The 12,637-nt window shown below is 41.6% G+C and overlaps 1 protein-coding gene across 9 annotated transcripts in view; it reads right to left on the bottom strand.

Annotated features, from left to right (window-relative positions):
• Ezh1 (enhancer of zeste 1 polycomb repressive complex 2 subunit) overlaps positions 1–7,421 on the bottom strand; it is a 34,973-nt gene extending 27,552 nt beyond the window's left edge. For 3 of the 9 annotated variants that reach the window (XM_027947013.2, XM_071603371.1, XM_071603375.1), the window contains exons 1-3: positions 7,356–7,408; positions 6,578–6,763; positions 5,727–5,985 (exon numbers count right to left, since the gene is read on the bottom strand). The gene's annotated coding sequence lies outside the window, so the exon portion shown is untranslated. Of the gene's footprint in view, positions 1–5,503; positions 5,564–5,726; positions 5,986–6,577; positions 6,764–7,216; positions 7,268–7,292; positions 7,315–7,355 lie in introns of those variants that run through there. The other 6 variants (XM_071603373.1, XM_071603372.1, XM_071603374.1 and 3 more) reach the window with 6 other exon arrangements.
• Positions 7,422–12,637: the final 5,216 nt, after the last annotated feature.

The following is a 12,637-nucleotide window of genomic DNA, read 5'->3' as shown; positions in this document are numbered from 1 at the left end:
TTCATAAATTTGAGGCTAGCCTTAGCAGTTTATCCAGACTCTGTCTCAAAATTAAAAAATAAGAAGAATTGGGATGTAGCTCAGTGGCAGTCCCCATTACTGTGAGGGAAAAAAAAAAAAAAAGAAAAGAAAAAAGTCTTATATTACTTTACCTAAGACCCAAATGACCCAATTGTTATAAATTATAACTCACAGAAACAACACAACCTCCTTTAAGAAATGGTTTTGAGAGCCAGACTGGATGGTGCACGTCTGTAATCAGGAGGATCATAAGTTCAAAGTCAGCCTCAGCAAAAGTGAGGAGCTAAACAACTCACTGATATCCTGTTTCTAAATAAAATAACAAAAAATAGGGCTGAGAATGTGACTCAGTGGTCGAGTGTCCTTGAGTTCAATCCTGGGTCCCCCCACCCAAAAAAACACAAAAATTATTTTGAACTACAATCCCTCTCTCAGTCAGTCCTTTTGGACTGATTTCTCTTTTTAAAACAGCAAACTTAGAGCAGAGTGCTCCATCCATTTAAAACTGGAGATCGGGGCTGGGGATGTGGCTCAAGCGGTAGCGCGCTCGCCTGGTATGCATGCGGCCTGGGTTCGATCCTCAGCACCACATACAAACAAAGATGTTGTGTCCGCCGAAAACAATGAAAAAAATAAAATAAATATTAAAAAAAAAACTGGAGATCAAGTAAGAAATGAACTTATTCTATCCATAGCTGCTGGGTGTCTGTGTAGATTTCTTAGAGGAAATGGCCACAGGAAAATATCAATACTTTTATTAAAGAAAGGAGTTATAACTGAAATGTGATCTCCTACAATATAGATGACAGCAAACACATCATAATAATCCAACAATTAAATGTCACCATTTCTAATTTCTCTCAAGTGTTTTATTTGGCCAGAGGAATATATACATATACACTAAAATGCCATTAAGTTTTAACCAGTCACATTGTAAAATAAGCCATACTTCCTCCTTTTACAATTAAAGCAATATTTGAATGTTTTGTGTCCATGAGTCAATATTTATTTCACTTGGCTTTTTAATGGGTCTTCAATGTCTCTAAAAGTTTATTTGGCAGTTGGTCAGTCCCCACAGGGTGTTTGAGGAAGATGAAATATACTGTAGGGAACAGATGGATATGATTAAAATAAACACAGCCATAAGATGTCACAGCATCTGGATCCTAACCAACAACTATCATATCAAAGTAAAAAAAAAAAAAAAAAAGGCAAATAAAAAAAATCAACATTCACTAGAACACTCTGGAGACAAATGGGGTCATCCATCTTGGGCAAAGGGAATAGCACACACATAAAAACACTTCATATTTCTATTAGAACTAGTTTTTAGTTATTTAAATATGCAAAACAGCACTTATATTCCAGTTAAGTACTGATGAGCCTTTCGTTATATTCATTTGTACATTGAAGACAAAACACCAAAACATATGCTGTTTGGGGCATGAGTCTTTTTTTTTTTTTTTGCTTTGTACACAATACCTCTATTTTATTTATTTATTTATTTAATTTTATGTGGTGCTGAGGATCGAACCCAGAGCCCTGCATATGCTAGGTGAGTGCTCTACTGCTGAGCCACAACCCCAGCCCCGGGGCATGAATCTTTATATTACCAATTCTAAGAGTAAGATAAATAACCCAACAGGGAAACATTGTTGATCTTTTTTTTTTTAATATTTATTTTTTAGTTTTAGGTGGACACAATATCCTTATTTTATTTTTATGTGGTGCCGAGGATCAAACCCAGTGCCTCACACATGCCAGGCGAGTGCTCTACCACTTGAGCCACATCCCCAACCCCCAACAGGGAAACACTGAACAGATACTTTTCCAAAAAAGTTAGGAATGCCAAGTGCAGAGGCAATTGCAGTGACTTGGGAGGCTGAGGCAGGAGGATCATAAATTCAAGGCCAGCCTCAGCAACTTAGCAAGACCCTGTCTCAAAATAAAAAATAAAAAGGGCTCAGAGGGGCTGGGGTTGTGGCTCACGGTAGAGCACTTGCCTTCGCACATGTGAGGCACTGCATTCCATCCTTAGCACCACATAAAAAAATAAATTCATTAAATAAATAAAGATATTGTGTCCATCTTAAAAAAAAATCTTAAAAAAATAAAATAAAACATAGGGCCTGGGTTGTAGCTCAGTGGTAGAGTGCTTGCCTAGCACGTGTGAGGCACTGGGTTTGACCCTCAGCACCACACCATATAAAATTAAATAAAAAGATATTATGTCCATCTACAACTAAAAATAAAATAAAATAAATAAAAAGGGCTGGGGATGTGGCTCATGGTAAAGTGCCTCTGAGTCCAAAACCCAGTACAAGTACCAAAAATTTAAAAAAAAAAAAAAAAAAGACAGAAATGGCAAATAAGAACAAAAAAAGATGTTCAACATCATTAGCCATTAGAGAAATGCAAATTAAATTTGCAAAAATAGAAAAGACTGATAATACCAGTTGTGGGTGGGAACATTGTTATGGTTTGTATGTAAGGTGTCACCCAAAAGCTCAATGCAATAAGGTTCAGGGGAGAAATTATTGGATTGTGAGAGTCTTAACCCACTCAGTGAATTAATCCCCTGATAGGGATTTACTGAGTGGTAACTGAAGTGGTAGGGTGGGGCTGGAGAAGGTGGGAATTAGGCTTTGGGGTATATATTTGTATCTGGCAAGTGGAATTCTTGCTCTGCTTCCTGATGATGTGAGCTGCTTTCCTCTGCCACACTCTCCCGCCATGACGTTCAGCCTCACCTGGAGCCCCGAGAAATAAAGCCAGCCATCTATGGACTAAGACCTCTGAAACTGTGAGCCCTCAAATAAACCTTTTCTCCTCTATAATCGTGCTGGCTGGGTCCTTTAGTCACAACAGCAAAAATGCTGGAGCAAGTGGAATCCTCATATATTGCTGGTGGAAAGGCAAAATGGCATAGCCATTAGGCAAAACAGTCTCCCAGTTTTTATTTCTAAAATAAAATTAAAGCTGGACACAGTAGGAGGTTGAGGCAGCAGGATTTCAAGTTTGAGACCTGCTTCAGCAAGTTAGCAAGACCATCTCAAAATAAAAAATAAAAACGGCTGGGATGTAGGGCTCAGTGGTAGAGTGCCCCTGGGTTCAATCCCTAGTACCACAAAAAAATAAATAAGTAAAGCTAAATATAAGATTATATATAACATTTCCAATTATCTGAGAGAAATGAAAGCATACATCCTTGCAAAGATCTATACACAAATGTTCAAGCCTCTTTATTTAAAATAGCCAAAAGTAGGTAAACACAAAGATGAATACATTGGCTAATGGATACATATATACATACACACACACACACACACACACACACACGCACACACACAGTGAAATACTACTCAGCAATTAAAAAGGATAAACAATTCCTATTACATGCACAACACATCTCAAAAGTACTATTCTCAGGGGAACAAAAAAAAATCATCCATAAACTATATACTAGGTTAGGGATATAGCTCCGTGGTACCTCAGCAAAGAGCTCTAGTGACTTAACTGTGTCATTATGATGATCATCAATTTCATCAACATTCCTATTAAATAATTGCAATGAGGTACACAGCTGGATAGATCCCTCAACTAGGAGCTATTAAGCATTTTTAAATATATACCCTCCCAATTCTGCAAGATATTTACATTTGTCATTAGTTTGAGCTTCTGGGCACTATACACACATAAAGAACCTTACTAATAGGAAACTGTGACCCTGAATTCTAACTTAAAATCAAATAATAACATTAATATTCTCTAGAGTTGTTTCATTAGGAGAATCAGGTCATTTGCACTGGAGATGGTGATGAGAAAACTCAAAGTAAGATTAGTTTTTGGAGACCCAGAGGAAAATGCTAGCTCTTGGGGTGTACAGTGCTGATTTAGAGAAGTTAAAGCAATCTCATGTGAGAGCCCTACCTTGGCTGTACTACACCAGCACAAAGCTTAATATTTAGTGACTGCTCATTTTCATTCAATAAAAACAGAGTGGGGCTGGGGATGTACTCAGTGGCATAGTGCTTGCCTAGCAACTGCAAGGCCTTTTGTTTAATCCCTAGTATTATCAAAGAAGTAAATAAAAAAAAAATAAACATTAAAAAATTAAAGCAAGGGCTGGGGATATGGCTCAAGCGGTAGCACACTCGCCTGGCATGCGTGCGGCCCGGGTTCGATCCTCAGCACCACATACAAACAAAGATGTTGTGTCTGCCGAAAACTAAAAAATAAATATAAAAAAAAAAAATTAAAGCAAGGGCTGGGGATGTGGCTCAAGGGGTAGCACACTCCCCTGGCAGGCGCGGGGCACTGGGTTTGATCCTCAGCACCATATACAAATAAAAAATAAAGATGTTGTGTCCACCGAAAACTAAAAAATAAATATTAAAAAGTTCTCTCTCTCTAAAAATAAATAAATAAAATCAAGACTCTTCAGTCAATTTTGAATCAAATTATTAGGATAAATGAGTCAGGGAATATAACTTATCAGAAGCACTAAACGCCAACTACTTACTAAGTAACTTTTGACTTTAGGATTTGGAGCACTGAAGTCCCAAATGATGGTCACTGATGGGCTACAAAGGTAGGAAAGAACCCAGAACACAGTGTGGACGAAAGAAAACAAACAAAATAAGCTGGAACGTTCCTGCATGGAGGTATTCCCTAAGAGCACAGTTCTTCCTTTTTCACCTATCAGGTATAATTATCTTCACATTTCTCCATATGTCCATCCCCTGCCTCACAGTTTGTTGTTGTTTTGTATTGAAGATTGAACTTAGGAACATTCTACCACTGAGCTTAACCACTGAGCTACATCCCCAGCGCATTTCATTTTTTATTTTGAGATAGGGTCTTACTAAGTTGCAGAGGCTGTCCTTCAATTTACAATCCTCCTGCCTCAACCTCCCAAGTAGGCAAGTGCCACTGCACCAGGTTTACACTTCAGAATTTTTAAGCTGTGCTTTAGCATCAACTTCCAGGAATGGCTCACATATACTTGTTCCGTGGCAGAACTAGGATCCATTATCTCTTGAGTTCCAGTCCCAAAAATGTTATTACTATTATTTATTCCATAAATATATATTAAGCACTTACTAACTACACACCAGGCACTATTTAGGTGGTTGGGTGTACATCAATGAATAAAACAAACATTCTTGCTTTTTGCAGAACTGATTCACACTGTGATACACCATACATGGATCTTCTTTTTTTGGGGGGGGGGGGGGCACAGATTAAACTCAGAGGCACTGACCACATTCCCAGCCCTATTTTTGTATTTTATATTATTTAAATATTTTTTAAATTGTAGATAGACACAATATCTTTATTTTATTTTATTTTTTTAATGTGGTGCTGAGGATCAAACCGAGTGCTCCACCCATGCCAGGCAAGAGCTCAACCATTGAGCTACAACCCCAGTCCCAGTATTTTCTTTAGAGACAGGGTCTCACTGAGTTGTTTAGCGCCTCACCTTTGCTGAGGCTGGCTTTGAATGCGATCCTCCTGCCTCAGCCTCCCCAGTCGCTGGGATTAGAGGCCTGGGCCATCTATGCCTGGCCACACATGAATCTTGCCCATAATAGTATTATGGATGGCCCCTTCCACCTCGCAACCAGCACGCTGGCTTCATACTAGAGGTTCGAAGCATAGAAGTTAACTAGTGAGATCAAAATAAACACACAAACTCAATTTACCTTTTTGTTTGACCAGGTCTGAAATGGCTCTCCCCTCTGGCTCCTGCCTCAAGCCACCTGGTGGGGCAGCGAGGTTTACACAGACTAGCAGGAGAGAGAGAGAGAGCAGCCAGGGAGTGGCCTTTTATTGGGGAACAAGAAATTCAGGGGAAAATTCCATCCAATGAAGGTCGAGGGGGACAGCATTCCAAGGTCAGGGTCAGCAATTGGTCTCAGGGTCAATGGTCAGTCACACCCCCACACGGATGGGCTCTCGCACCTGGAAAGGGTGGGGATTAGTTCCCATACAGTTTAGCCAGAACGCCTCACACCCAATCAGGGAGGTGCCCAATCACGTGCAAGAATGGCTTCCCACAGCCCCTTATTCTGTCTTTATTTGTTTTTAAATACTTATCTCCTTACTCACACTCTCTTCTATGTAAGTCTGTCATCTCTTTCCTCTATGCCACACAGAATCCCAGGGCTTTTTAAAAACAGACAAGCTCTTACAGAAACCTTAGAATTAGAGTTTTCTCAGGCTGGAAACTTAATTCAATACTGGTTTCCTTATCTTAAGATCACCGAGTGGAGCATTTTTCTATTCAGAGTAGAAAACTAGAGAAAGACTCACACTTTCAACTCCATCCTTGGGCCCACCCAGTTGTTCCTGTCTGTGACCCTTTTCTCTCATCTTTCCCCGCCAAGCCCTAGGCTTCAGATCTAGGCTACTCTGCTTATAATCTTGTATTTTACCCATCAAAGGTCCACCCTCCATATTCCAATGGCGGCATCCTTTCACACCACTTCTCCTCCCTGTCCCCCAAACAATTTCTCAGTAGTCACTTTTTTACCGAAATAAAAGTTTGGCCTACATTTTCTAACGGGCTTGTCCCAAATATGACAGCTTTACTCTGCTCCAAGGCACTTTCACTTATATCATTTGATCCTCGGGAGAAGCCTCTGGGTGGGCGCAATTGGTGCCAGCCTAAGTCTGGAGGTTAGGAAGCTTCTTATTCAGGGCTGGGTTTGGAATAAGGCAGATGAGGCCAGAGAAGCTCCTGGAAGGCAAAATGTAAGGAAGGGTTCTCTCTGCACTTGCAGTATGCTGAGAGTCACTGCCCCCTTACACTTTGCTCTTTAGCCTCACTCCCCTCGCTGTAGTTCCGGCCCTGTTTTTACTGCCATCCCTTCCTCAACATCCCCCAAAGACATCGCAAGCTCAGCCCAGGTCTCTGGGCTTTCCCTTGCACAGCCCCAGATCCCCGGGAGTCCACCTCGCTAAGGGGCCCCCGCAGGTGCCACCGCCCACCCGGGCCCACTCTGCGCTGGGGCTCCCGCCCACCGGCCCACCCCTCCTTCCAACGGGATTCCCCGTCTCGGGGCCCGCCCCCGCCGCTCCCCCTTCAGGACACACAGCCCATCCAGTCTCAGACGCAGTCCTCGCTGGGGGCTCTCTCACTCTGTCGCCCCCGGTCCCCTAGACCCCGGAACGGGAAGGGGCGCCCTGCTACCCGCGGCCAGGCAGGTAGTGTATCCCTCGGGTTCCTCCCGATTCCCAGATCACTTCGCCTTTCCCTCCCTCCTGACCCGGCGGCGGCGGTGTGCGGAGGCCGGCCCCACCACCCAGCCCGGGCTTGTTTACTCACTCACCCTCCATCCCGAGCCACAGGGACCCGCCGCTAGGACGCCTGCGCGCCGCGGCCCCGCCTCCGCGCCGCGGCCCCGCCCCGCGCCCTCTTAGGCGCGTGCGCGTCGAGCCACCAGTGCCGCTCCGGTTGCCCACCTGGTCCTCCTCCTTTGATACTAAGCGGAGAGATCCGGAGAAGGAAAACGTCTATTTGGCCTCAGGTTGCTAGGGCTCAGGAGGGCATGGTGGTGCAGCCCAAACCTGACGATTTCTAAGGTGGCGCTGTCAGTGGAGAGGAAGGGTTTTGTGTAAACTTTCCACAGCCACTAATAACATCTCTCGAAGATCTTTTCCAGCCCTGCTGGGGACTAGCCACATCTAACTTCACCTTTGAAGGCAAGCTAGAACCCCGTCAAACAGATGCCACACACCTACCAATTCTGCAAACTTATGTGCTCTAAGTTCTTGCTCTATTTACGCCTTATTTCCCTGTTTCTGTCAATAGTTCTCCCAGTCACTTAAAATCAAACGTATAGCCTTGTATCAAAGTATTTCCTCACAAGATATTTACTAGTTACTAAGGGAAATTTTATAACTTTACAGAAATCTGTCAGACATTACTTTGACCAAGTGATCAAAGTTAATATCACTAGTGATGGGAAATTTCTTAGCAGATTCTCAATATAGTGCAATGAGGAAAGTACAAAATCACTCCCGCGGTATTCTTCACAAAAATGTAAAAGCGGAGGGGCTGGGGCAGAGCACTTGCCTAGCATGCGTGAGGTACTGGGTTCGATCCTTAGGACCACAAACAAAAAATAAGCAAATAAAAAGTGAGAGCTGAGTTTAATGCAGAAACATCAGACAAATTCAAAAATGAGAAACAATCTACAAAATAATTGACCAGTATCTTCAAAAGTACCAAGATTGGGCTGGGGTTGTGGATCAGTGGTAGAGCACTTGCCTAGCATGTGTGAGGCACTGGGTTCCATCCTTAGCATTGCATACAAAAATAAGCAAATAAAGGCATGCTGTCCATATACAACTACAGGAAAAAGGAAAAAAAAAAAAAAAAAAAAAGGACATGAGAGGGATAATTTGATGGAGTTAGAATTAGGCCTCTAGATTAATAGGGTTTTTAAAATCAGTTTTAATTCCTCATTTGGATCATTTGTGTAAGGAAATTAGGTGAAAAAATATACAGGATTACTGTCCCTTTTTTCTAATTATTTTGTAAATGTGAAAATTATTTTAAAAAATAATATTAAGCTGGGTTCCTTAGCACATTCTTGTAATCCCAGCTCCTAGGGAGACTGAGACAGGAAGATAACAAGTTTGAGGCCAGCCTGGGCGACTTAGTGAAACTTATTTTTATTTCTCAAGATAAAAAATAAAAAGAGCTGGGGATGTAGCTCAGTGGTAGAACACCACACAAACACACACACAAAAATATGTATTTATACATTATATATATATATATATATATATATATATATATATATATATATATATTATATATATATACACACACACATACACATATATATGCATACATGTGTATATATGAAGTTAAATTTTGAAATTAATCTGGGCACAGTGGTACATGCCTGTGTTCCCAGCTACTCAGAAGGCTGAGACAGGAGGATCCCAAGTTTGAGGTTAGCCTCAGCAACTCAGAGGGACCCTGTCTCAAAAAAGTAAAAGGAGGGTTGGGGATGTGGCTCAAGTGGTAGCGCGCTTGCCTAGCATGCGTGAGGCACTGGGTTCGGTTCTCAGCACCACATATTTTAAAAATAAAATAAAGATATTGTGTCTACCTAAAACTAAAAAGTAAATATTTTTAAAAAAAGTAAAAGGAACTGAGGGGCTCAGAAAACTGAAGCAGGAGGATCCAAGTTCAAAGCCAGCCTCAGCAAAAGCGAGGCACTAAGCAACTCAATGAGACCCTGTTTCTAAGTAAAATACAAAATAGGGCTGGGATGTGGCTCAGTGGTCGAGTGCCCATGAGTTCAATTCCTGGTACCAAAAAAAAAAAGACAAGAAAAAGAACTGAGGGTATAGTTCAGTGACAGAGCATCCCTGGGTTCAATCCTAAATACTGAAAGTAAATAAATAAATAAACACAAAACAAAACTACCTTGATTTTTGTCCCAAAGTGTATAATTATAAAAATTTATGATTTTCTTTTTTTTCCAATAATTTTCATGACAATTTTAAGAAGTAGGTAGGGCAGATTTCAGTTTTACATAGCAGGCTATGCGGGCAAAAAGGGAGTTAAATGATGTGCCTTACACAGTTGAAAAATTGCCCTGTCAGGTCTTATACTCAAATCTCTGGATTCCAGATATACTATTCTTGTCAGTATATCAAAATCTTTGATTTTGCTACTATCCTCCTTGCATCTATTTGTTTAACTACCAGTCAAAACAATTACTCCTTTATATTGTACTTGTAATTTGCAATGATGTTCCTTTCCATTTCCACTGCCTAGATAAGTGTTTCTCAAACTAGGATCACATTGAAATCACCTACAGAGCTCTAATAACTACTGAGGCCTGCTTCCCATATCCAGAAAGTCTGATTAATTATTATTTGATCCCGGGTATTGCCTAGGTTTCAAGAATTACATAAACATTCCAAGTGATTATAGCATGTAGCCAAGTTTGATAACTGTTGCACTGCATTAATAATTATTAGAAGAATGTGGGTTTTCTAAGGAGAGTCTAGAAAATCTGAAAGTCAGGAGAGAGATTGGTGAGAGATTTGAGTACCATCAATATATTAATAGTAACTGAAACCACAGGGGTACTCCATTACTTTGGGAGACTGTGCCAAGAAAAGAGAGCAGAGGTACAGAGAACTTTTAAGATAACAAAGAAAGTATGGTTACAGAATTTTTTTTTAAGTGGACACAATACCAGCAGTCCTGCCCTCATGGTCCTTCCTAAGGCTTCAACTCCAGTTCTACTTTACACTTACTGCCACGCATTCTACCTATTTCATATCCACCATAATATGTGGCATAAGATTAAACAGAATTCAGTAATCCTCATTCACTGAAGAATTATAAAAACAACTTTTACATCACAGTGAGTGTGGGTTTTGTTTTTGTTTCTGAAAAACAGGTCTCACTATGTTATCTGGGTTGGCCTCGAACTCTTGGATTCAAGGCATCGTCCTGCCTCAGCCTCTCAAATGCTAGGACTACAGGCACATTCCACTAAGCCTGGCTAGGTATGGGGTTTTTGAGGGAAGTTTTGTTTGCCAGTTAATTTCCTCTCATTTTGCAGGGAGACAGTTTTTCCTGAGACCAGGCTCTTTCTTAGCTGACTCTGTTCCACGAGGCACTATCAGCCAACGTTTGTTTGGCGAGCTTTTGCTCTGCATCTCTTTTTCTTTCCAATCCTTCAGGTCTTTGTCCTATAAATTCGTAGAAAAGCTGTTGGCAAGTGGTCAGCAACAGGACCTCTAAAAAACAGTACCATCACCTCTGCCCCACTCCTCCCAGCTCCACCCCCAGGCAGTTAATGGAAGAAAGGAATAACTGTGTCACTCTTGGCTTCTCCTTGCTCATCTTGCTCTTAAATTGGAGGCCTCTGGGGCTGCAAGAAACTGGACAAAGTGTGCTGAGTAGTCTAATAGGACTGGTTCCTTTTTTGAAAGTCCTCTATTGCGGAAAAATAAAATTATGTGTTTAATTTCTGAAACCTAATGCCTGATTTGCCTTGGCAGCCCTTTTCTTGGGCTTGGCTGAGAGTCCGGCAACATTAGTATACTGATTAATACCAGCTCAACTTGTTCCCTGGAGAAGAGCATTATTTACTGGATTGTTTTCTTAAATCCTTTTTAATTTGCTGTGTTTTAGCATACTCTGACTGGCTTTAACATGTTGTTATCTCTGACCACGGGCCATAATGAAGCTGGAGGAAAGACTCCCATCTCTGTGTGCTCATATCCTCATCACAAAGCAAGATTTTGTTCAACCCAGTGATTAGAAATGACACATCACATGTTCTAATCTTTCTGGGATGTCCGAGTTCTAAGTGTACTTTCATCCTCTGCTGGTCCTCAGGCCACTGGTAGAAAGGGAAGGAGAAGGGCTGGAGTTGTGGCTCAGTGGTAGATTGCTCGCCTCTCACTTGTGAGACCCTGGGTTCGATCCTCAGCACCACATAAACAAAAATAAGTGAAATAAAAGTATTGTTTCTAATTACAACTAATATATATATATATATATATATATATATATATATATTTATATATATATATATATATTTTTTTTTTTTTTTTTTTTTTTAAAGGGAAGGAGAAGATGTTTCCCAGACTCGGGGCTTTGTACACTATTCCTTCCTTCCAACCTGACAACCTGAGCTCCTTTGAATGGTGCCCCCTTGGCCCATTCTGCCCCTCCTTTGTAAAGCCCACAGAGATATTAAATAGTAATTCTTAGAGGGGACACAGAGGACTGAGGGAAGATTGGGCCCCACACTGGTCCCTGACAGAGAAGTGTAAACACAGCTGTGGAGATGGGAGCAAACCATCCTCCCTCCCCCCAGTTCCCACCCAGAAGCAGGGAAAGGCCACCCTGCAGTGAAGAACCAAACAAGAAAACAAAGCAAAGCACAAACCTAAATGTCTGCACGAAGGTCGCCAGAAACTGGGGCCGCTGCCCAGGACTTGGTGGGGCTAGCTGAAGTGCCAGACCCCTCCCTGAATACTTAGAGGCAAAGGCAACTCCAAAGCAAGTTGAGGTCTGGACATTACGGAGCCTGGAAACATAGCTCGATTTTTGAAACCTTTCCATTCCGGACATTTTGTCCTCTGATCTCAGAAAACACGTTTTCTGCCTTAGGTACTTAGCTCCTGACCCCTAGTTGCTTAGGGATCATAATAATGAATTCAATTCAGGAAGTAAGAACAGGCCCACAATAAACCCTTGTCCGTGGCTTGTTATAAGTTTAAACTCTGAGCCTCCAAGCCAAAATACTATATGGGGCTCTCTTAGCTTTTGTTAAATACAAAATAAATAATTCCAGCAGGAAGGAACTTTCTCTTTTGGGGATTACTTGGGTGGGATTCATGCCTTTTTTTGTACATACTGTAAAAGCTCCAAGCCCTCAGCAAGGGTGGTGCTGCCCATTCTTGCTCTCTCAGGCACAGTTAATGCAGGGCCTTGATCTCTGGGGACACGCCTTTGGCACAGCACTGCCTGAGAAGTAGCTCTGGTCGGGTGGACAGCTAATGAGCTGTGCTTCCTTTTTGGCTCTCAGGGTCCTCAATAAGCAAAGGAGAAATGGCAGAACTC

The sequence above is a fragment of the Marmota flaviventris genome, chromosome 17 (assembly GCF_047511675.1).
Source record: "Marmota flaviventris isolate mMarFla1 chromosome 17, mMarFla1.hap1, whole genome shotgun sequence".
Classification (NCBI taxonomy): domain Eukaryota; kingdom Metazoa; phylum Chordata; class Mammalia; order Rodentia; family Sciuridae; genus Marmota; species Marmota flaviventris.
Note: the sequence above shows the minus strand (reverse complement) of the source record. Positions and strands in the feature narration are given on the sequence as shown.